The sequence below is a fragment of the Anguilla anguilla genome, chromosome 13 (assembly GCF_013347855.1).
Source record: "Anguilla anguilla isolate fAngAng1 chromosome 13, fAngAng1.pri, whole genome shotgun sequence".
Classification (NCBI taxonomy): Eukaryota; Metazoa; Chordata; class Actinopteri; order Anguilliformes; family Anguillidae; genus Anguilla; species Anguilla anguilla.
Genome location: NC_049213.1, coordinates 29715721 through 29739189, shown reverse-complemented (window position 1 = coordinate 29739189; position 23469 = coordinate 29715721). Strand labels below are relative to the sequence as shown.

The 23469-nt window shown below is 45.6% G+C and overlaps 1 protein-coding gene across 5 annotated transcripts in view; it reads right to left on the bottom strand.

Moving 5' to 3' along the window:
- Positions 1-23469, bottom strand: part of iqsec1b (IQ motif and Sec7 domain ArfGEF 1b) — a 178385-nt gene that overhangs the window by 34293 nt on the left and 120623 nt on the right. The window contains exon 1 of one of the 5 annotated variants that reach the window (XM_035387615.1): positions 17740-17857. The exons of the other annotated variants lie outside the window; for them this stretch is intronic. The gene's annotated coding sequence lies outside the window, so the exon portion shown is untranslated. Of the gene's footprint in view, positions 1-17739; positions 17858-23469 lie in introns of those variants that run through there. 5 annotated transcript variants of the gene reach the window in all.

The following is a 23469-nucleotide window of genomic DNA, read 5'->3' as shown; positions in this document are numbered from 1 at the left end:
TGCAATCATATGTCTTAAAGAGCCAGAACCCCTGTATAATCCCTTCGGTAATATACTCCCTGACAGATATACAGCCACACTGAACACACCATCCAAAGGCCACCTGACAGGGCCTCAGAGTCAAGGTGATTCGCAGTAAGTCACAATTTGTCAGCATAGCTTACTGGCAAGCACTAAGCACAACCAGATTTGACAGAGGAAAACAGGTTATATTCTTTTTAGCTTCTACATGGCACTGTGAATAAACCAGAAGAGTGTCTCATAACAAAAAAATATAAGATCAGCATCTCATAATTTAAAAAAATCCTAAGATATGTACCATTGTGCAGCTATGCCTGGTGTTACTCTCTTATTTGGAGCTAAGAAAAGATGGATATGATCTTGCAGTACATCAAATTCAGCAGTAAGCGGGAGTGTAAAGCTTATTAATAACATTGGTGCCATGGTGTGGCTTATTGCCTTTGTAAGCTGCCTGACGGAGTGCATTACTGGTGGCTTAGAATAATGTAACGTGGCTAATGGTAAAAGCAGTAAGCAGTTTAAGGCTTGATTTGCTTGGTTTCAGAGAAAAGCCAGCCACCGGCACACAGCAGCCCGGCAGATGCGTCCTTAAAACGAGGCAGTGACACGGGCATGCTGAGCAAAGCGCTTCCCGTGTTCTGCACTTCCTCAATGTCACAGACTCCCTCCCGTCCCCAGAGAATCCCGCTTTCTCACAGCCAGCCAAATGTAAAGGACACAAAACGTTACTGGGGCCATAGTGTTTGCAAGAGACAACTTAATTTACCATTTCAAGAGCTCTTTTTTGGGGGTACATGCATTCTCACAAGCAATCTGAATGAAGGATATCTGCTTTACTTCAAAATGAAACAGTCACTTGAACCCAAAAGAAGAAGGACAGCACTTTTAAAAGGCCTGTACAGCTTAACTAATGTCTGGTGGGAAAGCGATGGGATCCATTTTCTCTGGGAGTACATGTGTCTCTTTACTGAGCCTCGAGTCTGTCTACCTGCCTTTAATCCCGCTATCAGTCACAGCTGCCATTCATGCACGGACGGCCCCCGCCACCAGATTCCAGGGCCACTCCGAGAGAGTGAGGTCACAGCCGGGAATTCAGCCAATCGCAGGGCTCCTCAGCAATCCCACACCACGTCTCCCCGACCTCCAGACATGTGCTTCGACTTTGATTTTCTACCGCGCGGAAAAGAGGCAGAGCCAAGGCGCTTATCGTCTGGATTCCCTGTGCGCCGTCTGATGAAAGCGCTCTCGGGTCCGGTGCAGTTTCACAGCGGTACAGTGCACTTCCAGGCTGTCTGGAACAAGACTGAAGTTTCCTAAGCGTGCACTTAGATTTAGACTCACGTCTCGTACACACCTCTTGCAAATGATTTATGCTTAAAACAAATGGAAAAGGGCCTAACAAATGTGCTGGTTCTGCTGATATTAAGTACAAGACTAGTTTCTCTTGTTCTCGGTCTCCTCAGTGAGAGATAGAGAACGAGATGAGAGGGAGGAAGTCAGAGAGAGACAAAGGGAGGGAGAGAGAGAGACGGAGGGAGGCACAGAGAGCAAGACAGGGAGGGAGACAGAGAGAGAGAGGGATGGAGGGGGGAGAGAAAGAGAGAGTGAATGTGTGTGTGTGTGTGTGTGTGAGTGTGTCAGTGGTCATGGGAGATCTGACTTTTATTTACCTTTCCATGTAAATCATATCTAGTGATGATGTCATGGAACAGGTCACATGTTCTACTTCAGATGGGAACAGACTCGCTGAAAGTTTATGCTGCAGTCCACAGCCCCAAGTCTGGAAGTGATTAGAATAGTGAGGTCATAACAGCACACAATAGGCTTTATCTTTTGGAATTACGCGGTGATTTCTGCTATTTCAGCTGTAATATCAGGGAGTTAGGGGCCATCTTTGTGAATAAATGAGGATCTTGTTAAAAGTGTGCTCTACTTTTCGGTCATAATGCCTTGGAATTCCTTTCAATAGCAAATGAAACACGCTTTTGTTCCAAACTCACACAAGCTCCTCAGTTTCATCTATATAGCAATAACCGACTACTACAAGAGAAAACAGAGAGGAGATAAGTTCTGCAAATAATAACTTCATCAAAATCACAAATGTGCAAAATGGTCTCGTCAGATCCCAGCATCAGAAATATAACAGATGTGTTGTTCTTAGGAATGATGGCAGACTGTACAAAGCTCTCTCATGCTGTACACTGTCTGGATGCAGTACCCTGCAACTTACAGAGACGAAACCAAACCAAATAACTGGCTAATGCAAAGGTAGTTTATAATTACAGGTGCACTGAGAATGCAAATGAGGAATATATGCTGTGGATGACAGCTGTAGTTGTTTACAGTAGGTTCTTGAGGAAACACAAACTAATCTCTCAGACAGAGTGACGCCCTGTTTACATATAGGTGCTTGGGAATCTCTGGCTTTGTCCACACCAGGCAGGCTCACTATTGGAAGCCAGTGACTGCAGTACTGTAGCCTGAGGAAATTGTAATATGAAAATTAAGTTGGAAGGGGTTTTTATTTTCCAGAATATCACCATAACATAAACAATAACAATGATTACTCTTATTAAAAGAAATTAACTGCCAGCTAGCAGTTAAACTGGGCTCTTCAATATGTCACTTGCGCAAGGCCGACCACTACAATAGAGCAGGTACTTAAAACTCCTCCAGACTTTATCCCAGGCCCATGACCGATAATTAAGACCCATTACAGCCATTAGCAATGGCAGACAGGAGCTCTGCAGCCACCACGTGTTGCTCTTAATGCGTCCCCTGGACCCAACTCGCTACTCACCAAATTAGCATAGAGGAATAGTGTAATTGAGTTTTTAAGTAGAATCAATTGACATTGGACTGCAAGTGGATGTTAAGACCGTTAGCCACACATTAAGTGCACAGCGCTCGAGCCTCTGTCAGTAAATATCGGCCATTCTCGCAAAAAATGTAGCCTAACCGTTTAGGGTAACCTTTTAGAGTTAAGTTAGGGGAGCGATGAACAGACCTTCCTCACCTTTGGATCGATTCTGAGACATAGACACAAGCACACTAATACTCACATCAGTTTTGTAGTAGGCCTTCTCCAGTCATGGGATATAACCATGGGCCTTATGGTGACTAAAGACTTATACTTGCAGTGGCCTATCACACAGACTTAGTTAAACATGTCTAAAATAGTTAACTGCATAAATGATATGATCAAAACATGTGTTCAGATTATTACGCCACAATGAATAATTTTCACTGGTATATTCCCTGATCAACTGTGTAGGCTACTAGACATCAGTGCGAGTGACACAAAATGTTGAAAGAATGTCACTGTGAATTCTGTAAACAAAATATATCTGCAAGTGGAAAGCCAAAGTGAAATGTGGACCAACATGACATTTTGAGACACCTGGTCCACATGCATCATGAGAGGTTGGCTAAATCAATCTGTTTGAACTAATGTGACTGAGCTGAACAAGTTAGCCAAGTCAGTTAACATTACAGTAGCAACCCATAACAACCTTGTGTGCTAATCTGCTACTTAACTAATTTGCTTGTGTTGCTCCAACATTGACCAGTTAACTCAAGCGTTACAACTATGGCTATCCTTTGTTGAAATAATTTGTCCTTTTTCTGCTCAAATTTTTTAAACCAATAAACAATGAATAGGCTAGGTATTATTTAACTGACCTTATTAAGCTGCTCTTTCTATGCTGCATTGTTATAAAGAAAGTTTCTTTTGCAACTAAACCCAATTACATTTCTGTGTTACACACACAAACCCCAATCAAGGGGAGAACAATGTCCAATCATTAAAAAATTACGAAATGTCTAATTTTTATTCATTGACCTTGTCTCTACTTTTGCAATCTCAAACTTGAATTTTTCATCAGGGATTGTGGTAGCTGTGAAATGTGATTTTTATTTTTTTTCATTCCAAAGTTTGACTTGAACTTGAAGACTGGCGACTTGGACCTGGACCCAGCCTTGTGTAATGGTGACTCATGTTGGTCTGGATGTTAAATGACTACAACACCGACTCAATCACAGGCAAGTAAAATGCTCAATGTTTTTAAAATGTTAAAACTCCTTGTTCCTTGTTTGCCATGTGCAAAAAAGAAGGAAAGAACATCAAGAACAGTTTGAGCAATTCCAATGAGAAAAACAAACAAACACAGACTTAAAATCGCTGGCAGGGTTTCCTCTCTGGCGCCCTGTACCCCTGCCACCACGAATCAGTAAAGGGCAGGAGTCAGAGGGGCTTGGCCATGTTCCAAGACTCTAATCCCACCCACGTGTGCCCTGGACTGCACGTCCCAGGATCCCACAGGCCTCAGGCCCGGAGGGGGAGATTAACCCTGATGCCAGCAGAGAGTGCTGTAACACTCTGTGAAAGACATGAGAAGCACACCGCTTCAAAAACAAGTGACCGCAGTCCGTTTCCTGTCCAATGGTATAATAACATTGTGAAATGAATATTACAAAGGTGTGTGCCCGCAGCTCTTGTAAAGGGGTCCAGTAACTCCAGTTTATCCAAGCTAATCTCCCAGCAGTAGGTCTTCTCATACCCTACTTCCCCAGGCCCAGTGCATGCCTCAGTACAGTCTCCATGCAATTAAAGCAAAGCCTGGTATTGACCATGAGGCTAAACATAGCTGAGGGGTGCAGCAGAGGTCCCATGCAGTTAGAGCACTACCCAACGATCCGGAGGAGTGGTCAGACCAGCTCAAAGAACTGGGCGCCAGGTGTAGGAAGTGATTTGGGGATTGGAATCTGCTCAATCTCCAATGCAGCATAACAGCCTTCGTGCTCTGTCTCAGGGGATCAGTTAGCATTAAGACATCTGTGTTTTAATTTCTAATCACTGGCTTACCGGCAATAAAATAGCAATAAATGCCAAATGACGTACAAGGATTGTACACACAGAGCTTTTGCGTGTGTTGTTTTTGTTTAGTTTAGTTCTGTATCAGCTGTGCTTTTTCCTTCACAGGAAGAGAAAGCATTCATAATACCACATTCATTTCCCTTTACAGTGAGGGGAATATCATGGCCACTAAAATAATATTAGGTCATTATATCTGTTCTGTGTTCCAACCATTATGTTTAGTACATAAAGATAGGTGGAGAGTGTTAGAAAGAGACATACGATTATAAACCATTTTGAACTTTCAGTTGGCCCTTCACTGTAATAATGTTGTGCTTGCTGAACGCTAACATTTGGGAAAAAATGTAATCTGTTAAAAGTACAGGCTCTATATATTTGTACAGACAGTTTTATGGTCAGTCTAGATAATAACAACGTGAAGCCACTGGCCTTCATTCAGCAGACACCATTAAACCACGGTTAATGCCATCGCTTCAGAAAATTACTGCCGCAGGCGCAAACTGCGGTCCGAAGTCGCTCATTAAGGGAAGACAGGAAGTCGGCCCAATTTTCCCAGAAAGAACCTCTGGAGATGTCGAACATCCTCTGCCGGTGCCCACCACTCCGATCTGTACGACGAACAACAGCGGGAAACCGTGCCTCAAGCTGTCCGCTTTCGACATTCCTCCTCTCCAGAGCTCAAAGCAGGAACAGTAATCTGCTCCACAGACAACCGAGCAGTCAGATGACCTATTGTGAAGGAAAATAAAACTATTTTATTTCCTTCACACCCCCCCCCACACACACCTATTTCATCTGTTGGATTCTGACAAGAAGAATTACAAGAAAAAATTTGCACAAGGCTTCTGTTCATAAGGAAGCATCTTGCCTTAATAAAATCTTTGTGCTTTTGATTTTAAACCACAAGCACACACACATGATGACGGAGAACTCGATGAATAGTTTAATTATGCAGCTCCAAATTAAAGAGACAGTGTCCCGTTGTTTACTTGGGTGGCACTGGAACAGGCAGCAGACAGTAGCGCGCTGTCCCTAAGTCTCTCCTGCTGAGCATGCTCAGTTCGCTCCAGTCGGTCACAGCCTCAATGTGACCACAGTGAGTATAAATAAACAGAGGGCAGGTTGAGCCTCATGCTTACTGGGCTCCCTCAGCTATCCCTGGGGCTGCTGGTGTGTCACAGGGGAGGAGGGCGCCATCTGTTGGTCAACAGCGGCACTGCGTTCATCTGACGCCTCCTATTGGTAACTCCCTGAGGAACCATGACCCCAGGTCAAGACTAGGAAAGAGAGTGGACACTAGGAGCCAGTCTGCAGCAGCACAGTACGCGTCACTCAATTATTAGGGGATCCAGACAGATCACTCATTTCGAGAGAAGAGGAAGGAAAGACGAACCTGATGCACAGGGGGGTGGGGCTGTGCTGAGCCTGATGCAAATACCACACCAGTCCTTCCCAGCACAGGCCCATCTCATAACATTTATCATAACGGAATCAAGCGTCCTCCATTAAGGGATTACAGGGTCTGATATGATATCCTGCCATTTTTTATATTAAAGAATGTTTTTAATGGAAATCATGACTGAATTTCCAGACACACTGGCTGCCTTTCTCTGCTCTTATGAGACGCAGAACTGAAATGTGACAGAGGGATAGAGGGAGCTTTATTACGAAAATTAAATATGTTACATAATTCACTGGAATGTGAAAAAGCGGACATTAAATCAAATATCCCATTTCCCAAAAGCCACTGCTAAGCCATACATAAAGGCTTTTAGGCGGAGAATATATGTGTATATCAAATGTGCTTCTTATTGATATTTCCAGAGAAATATATACAGGCACACCTCACAAAAACCCATCCACATGCATTAGGCCACTTCACTGGATAGGGCAGGGAATAAGAGTTTTGCTAACAGTTCAATAAGACCAGATTACCTGCCCACGGACATCTCGCCAGATATTAAGACATATTCACCATAGCAGGCTCACAGCAGCCGTACGAAGGGGGGCAGACAGCAGGCGTCTTTCAGGGCAAAGCACAGAGAGCAATTCCACTGTCCTTGAGCGAGCAGCGAGAGCAGCAGCCTGCACCGGAGGGCTTGGAAACGCAGCTGAGCAGATTCACCAGCACGCTCCTGGGGCCGCCGTCCGGTGCCCCAGCAGCCCCGGCGGCCGCTCATCAATTCACCCCGCACGCCGCCCCGTGAACCAAAGGCCCAAACACTGTTACGTGGCGCCTCAAGGTGAATCCTGACAGTAGCGGTCCTGTAATTTCGTTTCCAAGCAACCGCAGTCGCTTAATTTAAAAATACCGATCGCTCTTTTCATGCACGATTCCCTACTGATTTTGCAAACCTAATGTTTAAAAGGTACTGTTAAAAAAAGGTATTCCGATTACAAATGAATAAGACATTTTTAACCAAAGCTGTTTTTGAGAACTGAACTCAGTATTAAGACAGTAAATTTTTCCACGTTTTGCAGACAGATGGGATAAAAAAGGTCTGGTGCTCAAATCAAGCGAATGCCTTGCAGACGGCTGAGAAACCCGAGGGGTCTGTCTGTCTGTCTGTCTGTCAGGACGCCACAGGAAACAGCAGACAGAAGCTCAGAGAGCAGCAGCAGCTGACAGGCAGTGGAATGAGGAGACCCTACCGTCCGGGGGTCCGGGGGCCTTCTCTGCTCTCTCACCTCAAACTCCCCGCCTGACACAGTCCCAAATCCTGGTCCACGCGCTGGAGCCTGCCCCCCCCCTCGCTGCGCCCCCCCTCGGCCGCGGGCCGAGCGCCTCTTTCCCTCGGTCGCCGCTGGTCGATCAGGGAGCGATACGGGACTCCTGTCTGTGCGGGCGCGAGCTGCTCCTCCGCCCGGGCCTCCTGCCGCTGGTCTGCGGGCTCGCCGGCAGCAGGGCACAGACACTGGGGCTATTGAGCGGCGCGCGGCACCTCCCCGAGCCGCCGTCTGCGCCGCCCTAGGGCGCTGTTTACGTTGGCAGCGGGTATAAAGGCGGCCTTTCTGGTGCCTGTCGCGCTGTACATTTTCCACCTCTGCTCGGGGGGAAGAGCAGACGGCTCAAACAGGGGACCTGCCCCCCAGGCCGGTATTATGTCTAAATGGGTCAGACTGCGCTTTTGTGGCCAAGGGAGGACGAAGGGAGCTTATGTTTAACGCGTTAGCCCAAACTCCAGTTCAGACGTACTGTATGGACTCACAATGTTTTCTGCAATCCTCCATTCCCACTCAGGATGTGATATCAAACAATTCAGATATGGCTTCAATTCAGATTCAGACGCGGGCTTTCGTGACATGACCGCAACGCGATGAAATTCCACTCTGTCTAGGGCGGGTCACAGATGAAAACGGTATTTTTGGGACCCGTCACAGGCCGGTCAGAAAATATATTTAGACGAGACCAAATAAGACTTCCATTTTTTAAAGCTTAGTCATGGTGGGCGTTCGTATAAATAAAACAAGCCCGGCCCCAGGAAGACAACGAACACCAGGGACGGGCAAGACGGAAAATAAAACCCGCGGTTCCAAATCTTCATTATCAGATAACAAATCAGCCACTTGACCGATGGAACATTCTGCCCTCTTAGCTGAGGAACAGTTAGGATTAAACACAGGCATATTCAAAGCCTGCCTCTGACTTTGAACTTAAAGCAAACGGCTTATTTCACAAAACAACGTTCGGTATATACATGAGTAGTAGTCTCTTCTGTTGGTTATCATTTATCCCAAAAGATAAGGTGCGCGTAGTTATAACTTAAAGTTCCAGCAAAATAACACAATCTAGACTTAAATATTCAGCTATCCTGAAGGCGCCATCTTTGAAAAAAGCAGCTTAATTGCTGAGTGACAGCACAGATTCATATTTCTGAATATTTTGTACTAGAGGCAGAAAATTATAAATTCATAGTTTTAGAAATGTATAGCAGTTTATATGCCCAAGTTTAGTTGTGTGCACATATGGCAAGTTTTATAGTGAGGGCCATGACTTCACAAAGCAGATGGAAAACCCCTGTTGTTGAATTTAGGGGGGAAATTCCTTTGAAAGGCTGAAATGAAAATGCTGAGAAGGAGATCTCAAAGACATAATAGGCCTAGTGTTTCTCAATTCATTTCTTTCTTAATACCTATGAACACATACAATAGCTCGACTTCATTATTGATGTTCATAATGTTAAAATGAACTAATAATCATTCTGACTGACACAATACATTCATGCTTGCTTCTACTACATATTCAACCACTCTTTCAGTAAATAGATCTGAAAGAGTGGTTTAAAATGAGGAACTCAACATTTAAAATAAGCCTAGCTCAATCTGAAACTTTCATAGAGAGATGTATTCACAGTCTAGAAAGAACATAAGTAAGACATAACTGAGACATGAATCTCCCATTAAATGTATGGATTTCAGCTTTCAATTTTTGGTATTGACATGTGATAGGCCTAATTAACCATGTGACTCAAAATTCAATGCTAGCACAATCTCCAGGACCCAACGTTACAAGGCAGGTAAATCAATTTCAGCTTTCAGCGCAGTGGTGAAGAAAACTGTTTATTTCATGCCATAAACAGTACATAAAAATATTTTATAAATCAACTTAAAAAGAAAAGAACCTTGGCCCGCTTTGAAAAAAGACATTGGCATTGTGCAGTTCCTTAAATTCTTAGAACCAAACGCATCAGACAAGCTACAGACAACCACTCTATCAGGACTGGGGAGGGGGGAGGGTGTTTTCATTCTGAAATAACCTCTTTTTGCTGATAGCATCAGTGAACCAATTTACAATCAATATAAAGAATCACGAATCATGTAAATTGCACAGAATCACTCCAGTTCATGGATATCAAGGACAATTTCAGAACACGCAGGAACTGTCTGTTTCAAACACAAATAAATGAGACATTGCATAATGTGATTGTAATTTACTCAAGCCGAAGTATGACATTCAACCAGGCGCTCTCTGCCAAAAGCCATTTAGTCACGAGTATCCTTCATCGCTAAGCACAACAACCTCAAATAAACGCTTCTGACCGCAAAATTAAATTTGGCAACACAGGACGCCGGCTCTTCACGGCAGTGAATTAGAGAGCGGTCTCTGTTTGCAAACATTACAGTACATTTGCGCACTCGTTCGTCTTTCACGGTCTCTGGCGGCGGGCTTGTAATTACACTTATTACAATACATCTGCGGCCTGTCGATATCTGCATGAGACACACTTTATACATACCAGCTGCAGTGCTGTACACCACGATAAATCAATAAGCATTAAGCTGAGCCCTTATTTTAAAAAAAGGGACTGTTGTCTGGGTATTTTATTAAGCCCCACTCCACTCTTCAGACAGTTTTGCAAAGCTCAAACTGACTGAGTGTCTTTTTCCCTTACATGTGCCAGATCTCCTACAGTGCAAAAGACCTCTTCAGTGGTCGCTCACAGGCTAATCTGAGCCAAATCAGCCTCTTGGGCTGGGAATTCCTAGACTTTTCCCCAAGACAGAGACAGAGACAGATGGCCAAAGCACAAAAAATAAGAGACTAAGAGGACAGATTTTAAAAAGTTGGAACATGGTTTAGTCAACAAAATTTATGTCAGTCCAAAAGGACTGGAAGGGGTTTCCCCTAATGACACCGAAACAGATGCGTTTGCACGATGCATGTGTGAGTCTAATCCTAACAAACACTGGACATAGTAATCAATTCAAAAGAGCCTTGACAGAACCGTCATCATTGCATCATCATAGATGGAGTAGTGATGATTACAAAAAGGCATTTTTTAAAAGCTAGTTTAAAGCCAGTTAACAGGCAGTACGGAAAACAGAGAATGAGACAGATTTGGATCATTTGCACATTGGAACAACTGTTCCAAATGCAATATCATCCCTTCCTTACCACCTTCTTCACAGAATAATGGCCAGAATAGCTGCACAGCCTGCTGCTATATTGCTTACCATGTTTCCACCGACTAGACAGCAGAACTGGTGATGACGGGTTTGGTGAATATTATCCATAGACTACAGAGCTGGTGATGAAGAGGATGGTGGCTGAGATTCACTTAAGCACAGATCAGTGATGTAATGGCTGGTAGCTGACCTCCAGGCAAAAGTCCTAGTCCCCAAAGGGGCTCAGCCTGCCATGACTCTGCTTTACGCTGCTCTCCTCTGAGACAACAGGGCTCCATGAAGACCTTCACCTCCCAGAACAATACCGCTAATCCGCCGATCTCTCTGCTACAGCCAGATGTTTGGACAACTTGCAGTGTCAGGCATTCGCCCGTTTGTCAAAGGAAATCCTGCCCTGGTGTCAGCCCTCTCTTTTTTCCAAAACGTCGCAAATCTGAGCCGTCCCCCGGCGTACAGGAGCACAAACAAGCCATGCGAACGGGAGGGAGTCAGCAACACTGAACCGATGGTTACCAAGGAAGTTTAGACTTCCGTAAGGGTGTGACACGCTGGCGTGAAGATAAGCAGCATGCTTTCCCAGAAGACTGTTGTGAAACATGCCCCGAGCCGTTTCAAATAAACGGCAGTTTTGAAAGACAAAAATTTTACAATACGTTCCGATCGCCAGGGTGACTGTACAGTTCAAACAACTTTGTGCTTTAGTGTAAGGACCAATATTTAGCATTTAATGCAGTCTCATTGTTTTATCCAAATAATGTCTCATTCAGGTCAATGAAGACCATTCAAAAGGTGTGCAGTAGCTACACGAGGTTTTACAGAAATGCATTACTCCTGCGCAGATGTACTGACCTGGCTGTTCATATCCTCAAAAGGCTGCGATTAGAGTGCATTCAACCCTTTCCTTTTCCAGTAAAAAAGGAAGGCCAGTCAGCAGAACTACAGTGTATTATAGTTTTTAAAAAAGGAGGATGTCACGAGGAGAGACATTTCAGGAAGGAAAGAAGGGCGATTGTTTTTCAGGAAGAAAAGAAAAACGCATACAGTATCTTGGAGAGAAGAACGCCGAACTCCCCCGCCAGCCTTTTGTCTTCATGAATGGCACCTAAAACAAAAAAGCTATATGATGGGCTACTTGTCTCCAACGCCCACATTCCTACTCCCATTCCACCGTTCTCTAAAAGAGTCAGGAGAGAATCTCTTTACATAAAGGTGGGTAAACTGCACCAAAACGGACAAGAAACATCAAGATCATAGGGACCAGCAAATGGAAGGATCAAGTAGTGGTTTAGTGAAAGATTTTCTTTTTTTTTTCAGGAAAAAAAAAAAACCCTAATCGGGCCCTGAGGGCCTCCATGCCGAACACAAGTCCCAGCATATTTTGGGAAGGCGGCCTGGCTCCCGTGAATCTGCCAAATTTGACGTAACGGATATACAGTACAAGCTGACACTCCTTGTGGCCGGCCGTCCCTGCCTTTAGGGCTCATTCTTAACATACAATTGAGGTCACAAGCACTACCACAATAAGGAGACTGCCTCAGAACATACACACCCTGTGGCAGGAACCTCACACTACTCCAAGCACTTCCTCCTCCTCCTCCTCCTCCTCTTCCTCCTCTACCTCCACTGATTCAGCACCAACACCGCTGTCCTCCCTAAGCCACCATACCATCCCACAAGGACCACTCCCAATAACCTGCAAATGCTGCCTTTAAAATAACCAGCTGTTTTTTTTAGATCTGTATAAGTAAAAAAAAAAAATAATAAAAATAAAATCTTCCACCAGGACTAAAGGTCACATCCAGTTCCATTTTTCAGCTCAATAAACTTTTTTTGAGAACAATTCATTGACTTTATGAGAAGCCCAATTACAGTCAGAGTGTGGAACAGATGTAGTAAGACTCTGGCATGTGCTTTCACTAAACGTCTTCTTTACAAATGACCCGGCGGTGACTAATTCACCCCTCTGTTCATCTAACCCAAACAGTGTAACAAACCCATCGCTGATTTCCAGAAGAGGTAGTGCAGTGCTGTCCCTCTGTTTGCTGTCCAAAAACTGGGAAACCCTGAGTCTAAGCTAAAAAACCTATTACTGCATCTACAGTAATGGAAAACGCCAAGGACAAACACCAATTAGTTGGACTGCGTGCAGAAAATATGTGTGCATTCCAAGCAAAGCAGAAAAACAGATTACAGAGAGGAGCTCTATCCTGGTCGTAAATCTGGAATAAGTCTCATAGGCAGGCACACGAGCACGAGCAGGTTAACCCTTAATGTGCTGGTAATCACTGTTATGAGAGATTCAGCAGGCAATGGAAGAAAAGAGCAGTCAACTGCACACCTGGGAGGAATTTTTCTCTCTCACGGCGTCCTTGCGGTCATTATGATGGGTGGCGGTCTTGGCTGCGGACCGATCGACTGTCAGTGACCTTCCCCAATGTTTCTGAGGTCTTTGTGCTTTGCGACAGCACCATTTTTTTTGGCATAAAAGAAGAGCTGTACCTCGTTAACGCAGCATCAATGCATTCCAAAGGAAGGACACAAAGGAACATAAAATCATCTGAAAACACAGCACTTCAAACACCATTCTTAGAAGTGCGTCAGTGTCCGCACGCCTGACGAACAATCGACATCGCACTGCAAACACAGCAGCGGAGGGCGGATCCCTTTGGCCAGCAAATCAGTTTCCTCCATTGGGCTAATTATTTAAGTCCCTCGATTAGCAGGGATTTTCCAACCCCCACCAGGACATACTAATCAGGGCTGGGGGAGAGAGGAACGCCTAGCGAGGGAGGGAGGGATGGAATTAGAGGGAGAAGTAGAGGGAGAGAGAAACCCGCTTCACAAACAGCAGGAAACCAGCTTTTCATGGGACTGCGTTGATGGAAAGTTTTGCTTGGCAGAGGTCTGGGAACAGCGGGTCCACTGTGAAAGCAGTAGTCTGATGTGCTGGCTTCAGGCACAAAGAAGTGCTACAGACTCCCAATGTAAAGGCCTCCTTATTTACCAAATAATGTCACATCACATTGCACCTTTACACAACCATGTAATTGTTCCAGCCATTTAGTGTGTGAGATAATGCTTTTACTATACTTTACTGAAAATAAAAATGCGTAAAAAATACATTTGACATTCTTCATGAAATAAACCCTCATTATTACTTAAATTACTACATATTTGATATTTATGATATTTATTAAAAGCATAAAGCTGGTCTAGTGAGGTGACCATGCAAACATGAACAGGCCCTACTTTCAGCAAAAGCTTTCAAATGATTAAACAAGAATTGCTGCCATTATGTATGCATTACTAATCAATATTTAATCTTCATTTCACTGTGAAGGTACAAGTTGGAACTCATTTCTCATTCACGCAGAGACAACCCAGAGAAACAAGGCCAGGGATCTGAAGGAACGGCATGACCAATGAGTTGCAGATTACAAGTCCAGATTGAGGGGGTCGGTTCAGCGATGGATGAAATGAATTGTAGAATGAGGCAAGGCTATGACAATGGCATGTCAGACAGTCTTGTCCCTGATTGATATAACAACAAAATATTTGGCCAGTCTGTCTCAAAGCGAGGTAGACAACGTTTACCAGAAGCCACAAACCTTGAATAATGACTTTGAGACGCACTTGGTTATTACGGAGTCCTCAAGCCACAAACTGTCAATAACGGCTCTGAGCTACAGTTACCGTAAATACAGCCTCCAAAAGAAACCTGAGCTGAATATAGCTACCATGAAGTCCTGACCTTAGTATTCGAGAGCTCTGCAAGTCACCCAAGTGTGGCCCCTTTGGAGCTGCCCGAAGATAACCTGTCTACCGAGAATATGCCTGTCCAAAGCAGTTCAATGTCACATCATCTTTCTACCACTCCCACGCTTTGCACTGAAAAATAGGAACCTTACACAGTCCCTTCCTGTAAAATTTCCCTTCACTTAATTTCACAGGGGGCAAAGGAAGTATATTAGACAACAACTGAGGCTCAGATCTTTTAAAGGTTAATGGTGTCAGGCTCATTTGAATGCATAATGAGTCGCTGTTGACTCCAATAAATGAAAACAACTCAGGAGGTCACACGCAAACTGGCACTGAATTTAAACTGTGTAGTGATTTAGGATCCTGTATGCAATTTTAAGACTTCAAACTTGAATACTATCAAAATAATTGTATGCTTTATACAGGCTGGAGTTGAGAAGGCGTGTTCAGGTTCGGGAGTTTGGAGACATGTTGCAGGTCACATACAGTACGAACCTGCTGACGCTTGACAATTTTGACACCAGTACCATTTTGCGAAAGGCCAGGTAGAGCTAAACGTCCCTTACTGTTCTGCTTATGCAAACCGAGGGAGCCAAAGGTAATTCCAAACCACTTTGCCATCAGTCAGCATTTGATCTATGGTAATGCTACACTTTTTAATGCTCTGTTTTAGCTTCCTCCGGCCCTTCACAAACATAAATTTGTTTTGATTATGATTTACAGTACACAGGAAAGATTTATGGGACTACTCCTGTGATGCCACACACATCAGAACAGTACTGTCTAAACGCAGTCAACTCAGCCTGTTCAAACATTGATGAGACAAAAATAACAACTGCAAACAAACAACACTCTGTTTTCCAACTGATTCCTTATGTACTTCTCCATAATAATACAAACATAAACACATACATGCTGCTTTTACTACTAATAATACTCATCATAATGACAAAAACAACAACATCTCAACAACTCACACTCTTTCACATAAAAGATTCCAGTGTTAAAAACTGCTGTATCATCCTACCAGTGCAAGACAGCTTGAGAAAAGTACCACTGACACAGAAAGCACTCCATCTTCTGGAATTATAGAACTCTCGTCCAGGGATTTACCTTCAGAGGAGCCCTTGCTGTTCCTGAGGATCAGTGCTGCCTTGTTTTCCCTTTACGCGGCCTTCGAAAAATAGGACAACTGTTTGTATGCACAACCTTCAGAGAGCAGGCTCCCAAGTGCTGATGGTGCTGAAGAAAAGGAAGGATGACCTCTGTGCACATGCTGGTGAGTCACAGCCCAGCTCTTCCCTTCAGAGAGACAGACAGCCTGCCTCGGTCCGCCTCTTAATAACAAGGTGAATTCTGGAGGAGGTGAAGAACACTCTCCTGTGTTCTTCCTCCCTCTCAGATGAACACAGAGCAGCCAGTCTGGCATTTTCAGCTCATCCCCTTTAGAGATAATGTAATATAATAATATGGCAGATAATGTTGTGGGTTCCATCTTATCAGGGCAAGAGAGCGGGGAATTCTTGCCACTGAACAATAATGACTTTAGCCTGGTTATTGTACCTGCCCACCCCCCCCCACCCCCCCCCCCCCCCCAAAAAAAGAGAAAATATACACACACCCAAAAACAGACTAAACAAATCTAAACTGAAGACACAACAACACTATTTCAAAGATGCTGTTAACATGCAGGGCTCATGAGTAGACAAGATAACATCTTTCCTATTTTATTTCACCTGCAGAGGCAGAAAAAGCAACAAACACAGAAGGGGAAGTGACGTGTCAGTATCAGGAATCTTTCCGAAAAACAAAGGTGTTATCAGCCTTTACTGGGCCTTCTGTTTTCATTTACCAACTATAAAACAAGAATAACTTTAATATGTTATCTATTAACTGTAACCTGATAAAACATATAATGTTATGCCTCTGAAATACCCACATTTTTACTCTGGTATCAACATCCATTTGAATCTGCGATAACTTGAATAAAATAGGCTCACGTGCTTAAAGCATTTATCAGCACAACAACAGGAGACCCCAGCTGGTTCAGCACTTGTGCATAACCACAGAGAATTTCATTATTACTGCATTATCAGATACAAAGCAGATTAATGGAGCATAATCTCCAAAACTCAAAATCCCCTCAAGGGAAAAAATATACAAATACACCCCCCCACACACACAAAAAAGTGCTGTAGAAACAGAATAAACTGGTTTCAACATAAGTCCAAATGTGTGTGAGAGAGAGGGAGCAAGCGAGAGAGGAGAGAGAGAGAGAGAGAGAGAGAGAGAGAGAGAGAGAGAGAGAGAAAGAACGAGAGGGAGAAATAAAGAGCATCATGCAGGGTACATTTAATTAGTTCTAATGGCAGGGCGAGGGAGGCTGTCCATTCGGTAAGCGAGCGTAATTTGTTTAGGTCAGCCATTTCCACAAATTGGGAAGGGCCTGATGTAATGTGCAATCTCAGGAACAATTTCAGAAATCAATGTGCATTCATCACCGAGCCGCCTCGGCACAGCCATACGTTTAATTGAAAAGCCACAAAAGGAGGACGGCCTCTCCCTCTCCCTCTCTCTTCCTCTCCCTCTCTCCCCCTCTCTCTTTCTCTCCCTCTCCCTCTCTCCCCCTCTCTCTTCCTCTCCCTCTCCCCCTCTCTCTCCCTCTCCCTCTCCCTCTCCCCCTTTCTCGCTCTTTCTCTCTCTCTCCACACCCCTGGCAGGAATGTATGTGGCTCCCCGGGGAGACCAGGCTTGCTCACGACTGAGGGGCATGAGAGGCCGGTTGCCTTTTTTTTTTTTTAAAGCTGGAAGTTAAGGCGCCCGTTCCGCTTACTAAGCAAAGCCCCGTGTCCTCCGGCCGCGCCGCATCACAGCGCGGATGACATCAGACTACGGAATGCAGGAGCAGCGCGCCCGCGCAGCTGCAGTCTGCGCTGCCTGGCACCTGCCGAGCCTGCGCCCCCGTAAACACCGGCTGCTGCTGCTGCTGCTGCTGCTGCTGCGGCAGCCCGGCGAGCGCCTGCCCCGCACCCGCACCCGCACCCACACCCGCACCGCACCCGCTCCGCGCGCGCCCTGCACCCGCACCGCACGCGCCCCGCACACGCTCTGTACCTGTTCCGAACACGCTCCGTACCAACTCCACACACCCGCTCCACTGACGTAAATCCACCTACCTCTCAGAGCTTCCTCCCTCCGGCCGGAGACCGGCAAAAACATCAGCAGCGCCCTGCCGGAGCCGGGACGCTCTCTCCCTCTCCCTCTCTCTCTCCCTCTCTCTCTCTCTCTCTCTGCGGTAGGCTTGGCGTAACAGCGGCTAGGGGGAGAGGGAAGCGGCGGCGTCCGGCGGATGGCAGGGCGGGGGGAGCCGCGAGGCTGGGAGACAGAGAGAGCGCCAGGGACCTGCAGCCGACGGATTAACTGATCTGCACGTTCACCTAAACAACGATGAGCTGGGCTGGGCTGGGCCCTGAGGCTCTCTACCCCTCCTCCCTCTCCCCTCTCTCTCTCTCTCTCTCTCCCTCTCTCTCTCTGTCACTCACTTTCCCTCTCCAGCTCTCTGCTCTCTCCCCCTCCCCCTTACTTCATCACACCCTCCATCTCTCTTTTCCCCCCCTCTCTCTCTCCCTCTCTCTCTCTCTTTCTTTTCCCCGTCAGCACGGCTGTGAACAGTGTGGATCTGCTGGTTCTGTGTGTTGTGCCTGATGCTGTGTGCTGCGTGCTACGAGGCAGCACTGCAAGGTCACTGCTCATTCCTGGACAAGTAGAAGAGGAGTGGGGGAGCTGTAAGCAGCAGCAAAGAAAGGAGAGGAGAGGACAGAGAAGAGAGGAGAGGAGAGGACAAGAAAGAAAGCAGGTGAGAAGAAGAAAGAAGAGAGGAGAGGATAGGTCAGAGGAGAAGAGAGAGGGGGCGGAGGATCACTACAACAACATTAGAGATCTGAGCCATATGTGCCCCAGCACACACCCACACAAGTGCCACTTCACACAAACAAGCGATTCCATCAGGAAAGGAGGATGACAACAGAAGAGAAAAACGAAGACTAACGCTCAACCTTGTACAGCCTCATCTGAGCACAGCTGCTCTCCATCTCGCTTAGCTTCTTTTTGCTTGCACTATTTTGTCAGACAGAAACCTGCTAAAGATGCTCAGTCCTGTCATGTCCAAGTGCATGTCCACCCCAACACTTACTGTGGCAGCAGCACGCGGTGGCAGGCAAGCAGAGACATCGGTGGTGGCATTCCAGCGAGGTACGAATACCTGACAATCTGACGCCCCTGTTCCCCAACCCTCTCCATCAGGAGGCGGTACAGAATGCGCTCCCCACCCACCTCAGGGTACGATTACTGGTCCGTGCGTTTTCCTCTGACTCCCGTTCGTGGGATTAACAGTAATGGGATTGTTGCTTTTGACAGGTGGTGTCCCTGATTAGCTCAAGTTCAGCTTAGCTTTTAAAAACATTACACGGGACCAAGTCTTCAATGGCAATACTTGAAAGAGCTTCATAGTCAATAGGCCAGAGAAGTAAATTCCTACAGAGTAACAGCACCATGACTCAAGCTTGTTTGCCTTCCTTACAGGGCAAAGGCCCCTGCAGTAGAATCGGATAGGCCTACAATTTTATCTAATGACGTGCTTTTGAGCACTGGAAAATTAATGTTCCACACTAATGCACATGCATACAGAGCTCCTGACAGCTTCCCCTGGGGTTTCGTACATCTATTACACAGAAGAAACTCAACTTTTTCTTCTCAAAAGCTTAATGAATTTCACAATCCTCTGTAGAGTTCGCAAAAAAAGAACACCCAGTTTTTGGGGAAGATTATTCTGGAAAGTAATCTTCTTCCTGAGTATTTTTGCACATGCTGAAATGTTTCATTTCACTTTTCCTGGGTGAGAAGAACACAACCTAATGAAGCAAAATATTGCTGTACCTTTCCGAGATGCACACCAGGATAACCACCAGTGCTTCAAACTGGACCTCTCCCAGTACAGACACATCACATGATCCTCTCGAGACCTTGGAATTCCCTGTCCCCATGGTAACCATCACGCCAACCCCTCCCCACCCATAAAGACTCATAAACCGACAGAGCTCCTTGGAAACAGCCTGATGTAAGCTAGAAGAATAATTAAACAGGGAACGGAAAATAAATTTCGAAGTTAATCTCCGTGGAGAGGACTGCAAGCTGGCTGGCAGGCAGGCAACAAGAGAGGAGAGGAGAGGAAGGACAGAATGACGCAGCGCACTCTGCCCCTCCAACCGCTCTCCGTGTCCCTCTTCGCGAAGCAGCCTCTCACCTCGGACCACCTTCGGCTGTCACGCATGTTAACTCACCCGTCCTGTGAATCACGCACTGTCGTGCGCCAACGAATCGGGAAGAATGTGCGACCCTGAGTGGTACAGAGAGCGCACTTCAGAATCCTATTAAGCATCAGAACTGTGAGTACTGCCAAGGGGAAGCTACACTCTCAGGATCGGGATCTGAGGTAACTGTCCCTCTGCTTCCTTGTAGTAAGTTAGCAGGATGGGTGACAAGTGAACAACTATCCCAATGGTTTGAATGAACAAAATTCTCAGGCTTTTATGAAATTCAAGGGAGAAGTTACTGCAAAAGTGGGACATTTACAAATGGCCCTGAGGTAAAACATGAGTAAAAAAATCACCTGTAAAATCTCAGCCATCATACAGTCATTAACGATGACATCTGAGTACAGCATTGGGTAGTTATCTTTACTCATTATCTCCCTAGACCATTAAGATATCTGCACACATTCTCCTTTCTTAATACTGCTGTGACAAACCTCTTTCAGCCCAAGTGAAGCACTGCCTTCATTCAATGAATCACCCTGTATGGCATCGCGCGCACACTAATCACAGATTATTGGATTAATGACCATCAACATGGCACACAAGCAACATATTTGATGCGATTATGGATTTGCCACACAGTTCTTAGGGGAGAAGATGTCGCAATTTAATTTTCACAGTAGAATAACTTCCTTGAATTAGAAAGTGACGACACAGCCTTGGAAAATCCCAGTGAGAAAAAGCCCCACAGAGTGAATTTCCGGCAGTTTATTCGCCCACTCCACCCAACCCATCTATGACACAGAACACAGAACCAATAGAAGAATATTTATGGTCTCTATTTTAGGGTCTGTATTTTGGAGAAAATAATCTTTGTAAAAGGATAAAAAGATATACATTTTCTTCTGAATTATATTGTTGATGTACCAAGAAAAGCTCATGAACAGGGCTTGAAATGGCTTCCAGAAGGGCAGGGAGGAGGGTCTGCTGAGCTGTGCTAACACTGGGCCTGGTGTTTTTACCCTCAGCAGAGCTGTGCTAACACTGGGCCTGGTGTTTTACCCTCAGCAGAGCTGTGCTAACACTGGGCCTGGTGTTTTTACCCTCAGCAGAGCTGTGCTAACACTGGGCCTGGTGTTTTTACCCTCAGCTGAGCTGTGCTAAGACTGGGCCTGGTGTTTTTCCCCTCAGTAGAGCTGTGCTAAGACTGGGCCTGGTGTTTTTACCCTCAGCAGAGCTGTGCTAAGACTGGGCCTGGTGTTTTTACCCTCAGCAGAGCTGTGCTAACACTGGGCCTGGTGTTTTTACCCTCAGCAGAGCTGTGCTAACACTGGGCCTGGTGTTTTTACCCTCAGCAGAGCTGTGCTAAGACTGGGCCTGGTGTTTTTACCCTCAGCAGAGCTGTGCTAACACTGGGCCTGGTGTTTTTTACCCTCAGCAGAGCTGTGCTAAGACTGGGCCTGGTGTTTTTACCCTCAGCAGAGCTGTGCTAAGACTGGGCCTGGTGTTTTTACCCTCAGTAGAGCTGTGCTAACACTGGGCCTGGTGTTTTTACCAACTAGTAAAGGATGGCATTCACTCTCAGAGGGTGCTTCTCTGCCTCAGACCCACGGTCTACGGAGGATGCTAGCCACGCTCGGCCCCGCTCAGCCCCCCGCTACCGGCTCTGCCGCAGCGAGGAGCCCATGCATGATTCATGAGCGAATCTGCCTCCCTGGGACCTGACCTCCCCTCAACAATGCTGCTGACGCGCTGCTGATTAGCCATCGCTTTCCAGCGCATCGCCACGACGACAGCCCGTCGCTCAAACGGAGACTCGATACGACCTGCGCCACGCTTCTCCGATTCGGGCTCGGTATACGGCGCGCCAGAAAGCAGCCGGGAAACCGGGCGGTCTCAGATGACAGACGCATCGCGTGTCCGGTCTGCGGCGAAGGGCGGCGATGTGGCATGATTTTTAAACGTAACCTTTATTTAATTTTGCATTTATACTTTTACGATGTTTGGATCTGCTGGCACCTGTATCAGAGCCTTGGGTACTGCTGTGTCATTCAACACATTTTGCCTCAGCTGGACCAGTCAAAACCTCCCCCTCTTCCATTCATGTTACCATACAGAAGAATCTTTCTTGAATGAAACAGCCTGCCATGCGTTAATATAATCAGAAAAAAAAACTCCCCGTCAGAAAAGAAGCAAAAGAACAAGGGTTGTAACAAGCTTGCAGTTCACGTATGACATATTGCTCAATTTATTTTAACTCACACACTAACAGTAACTAGATAGTTTATATGGGCCCATAAACCAAATACAATTTCCTGTATCAACATGAAGAGCCATTTAGTTCAGTATAATTGAATTATCACAATGATGGGGCCAGCAGTGAAATAATAACATTGAGAATCACCACTAGAGGGAGCTAACATACAGCCATTCATATTTCTGTCCCTTCAGTGAAACAGAAATGTTCACAGTGAGGTGAACATATCAGCTGATTTTTATTACAGAATTATACTGTCAGGCTGGACAAGATTTTAATAGCACTGATAAGTAGGTTCCCCTCGCTTCATGCACAATTAGAAAACTTGTGTACTGTGTACCCACAGTTAAAAAGCATTTAATGCGCTACTTGCTGAATCAGACTGCAGTGTCATTTATTAAGGTAGTCATTTGTAAAAGCTGTGGCTCACCGTTTAAAAAAGCAAAACAGCTTTGCATCGCTGTCAGGAGGACAGGACTGAACAGGTTTTAAAAATAGAGCGTCGGTACGTGCAGACGTCTCTCCTCGAGTGATGGAGAGGTTGTGGCAGACATGCCGCAGCGGGTCTCCATCGCTCACCAATTAACAAGGAAAGAGTGAGCCAGGGAGAACCAATGCATTCTCCCCCTCCGCTCAGGGGAACTCATTAAAGAAGACTGCACACTCGCAACTCACTGGCGCAACTTCTGAGAACAGGTTTGATCACTGCATCTAACGGAAACAGCAAAAGGTAGGAATACAGCAAAGGGCTCAGCCTAACCAATCAAACTGCGTGCCATTTCAGCAGTCACACACAATGCGCATAATCATCATTAAGAATTACTGAAGGTTTTTTTATATGCATTAAATTCCATGAAAGTGTCCAATACGCCACATTCCAAGAACTGAGGGACTGGGATTTATAGTACACGGCTATATTTCTCTTTGAATTGATTATTGCAGGTCAAATTACGGTTGCCTAATTACTTTTTTGCGCACACATAAAAAACGTAATTTCCTACATGCAGTAAAGAACAAAAGCGTCATAGAAGAAAAACGTCGTCTTCAACGGCCTGTAACTGATGAAAGATTTCTGGTGCCCATCAGATACATAATAGGCTATTCATTCTGTGGGTTCTCTTCCCATCTGTATCGCCACCTTGTGAAATCCAGCCACGCTCCGAAATGATGTCATCGGCAAGAGAAATCTGTGGTTGCCATGGAACTTAAGGGGCCGTTATGCAGTGCGTAAGGGAGCGGGGGGGCCTTGTCTGAATGCTTTACCACATGTCCTGCATGCATAAAGCACATACAGCGCAGTCACAGGACAGAGCACAGAACAGAGCAGCCAGGCCAGT